This window comes from Carlito syrichta, unplaced genomic scaffold (genome assembly GCF_000164805.1).
Source record: "Carlito syrichta isolate Samal-C Ts95f unplaced genomic scaffold, Tarsius_syrichta-2.0.1 Scaffold130498, whole genome shotgun sequence".
Classification (NCBI taxonomy): domain Eukaryota; kingdom Metazoa; phylum Chordata; class Mammalia; order Primates; family Tarsiidae; genus Carlito; species Carlito syrichta.
In genome coordinates, this window is record NW_007074594.1 from 11,518 (window position 1) to 12,530 (window position 1,013).

Here is a 1,013-nt window from a genome sequence, read left to right on the forward strand (position 1 = left end):
CCGGGAGCGACGCGGGTTGGCGCCGGGTTCCCAGAGCCTGCCGAACGCCAGGCACGGAAGAGGAGCCGGCTCGGAAAGAACCCTGACGACGGACTCCGGGGGCCCGGATGTCGCCGCCGGGACCCGCGACCACGCCCCCGCGGCGGCGGGGTGGGGCAGGCGTCCGAAGCGCGTCCCGGGCTCGGGGCAGGCGGGCACCTGCGCAGTAGCGGTCCTGGGGCCGCGTCCCGTTGCCCTGGAGACGGCGGCGCTGCCGTGACGTCAGGCTGGGGTGCTGGCGCGGCCCCGGCCCTGCCGAGCGGAGGCCGTGTGGCCTCTGCTCTCGGGGCTCGCGGACTCGCGCCTTGCTGCAGAGCGAGGGCGCCGGCCGGGCGCACGTCCTGTCCTTCCGCAGCCCGGCGTTTCCCGCTGAAGGATCCTTCGCCTCCGGGAGAGGCTTCCGTGGGTCTGAGCCTGATGCGGGCGTGTCCGCGGACTCCGGACGAGGTCCGCCACCCCGTTCCCCGCCTCCACCTGTGCCTCCCAAGGGAGGCGCGGCTGCGCAGCTCAGAGACGGCTCCGCGGGACCAGTGGGCTCGAGGGGCAGTGGGGCGTTGCAGCCTGGGTCTCTCGTGCTGTGCCAGATCAGGGGCTGCGGCCAAGAGGAGGTTTTGCTTTAAAGCTTTGCTCAGTTTGTTTTAAATGTATGTCGAGACGAGGGTCTTGCTGCGTTGCCCAGGCTGGCCCCGGACTCCTGATCTCAGAGGATCATCCCGCCTCAGCCTGGCGTGAGCTCTCCTGGCCGGCCCAAAGGGGAAGGTTGTTTTGTTTTGAGTCGGTGTCTCTCTCTGTCGCCCTGGCTGGAGTTCAGGGGCACCCCCACGGTCACCGCAGCCTCGACCCACGGGGCTCAGGAGATCCTCCCGCCTAGGCCTTCCAAGTAACTGGAACCAGCCGGGCTTGGTGGCTCAGCCTGTCATCCCGCGCCTTGGGAGGCTGAGGTGAGTGGATTGCCTGAGCCCGCGGGTTCGAGA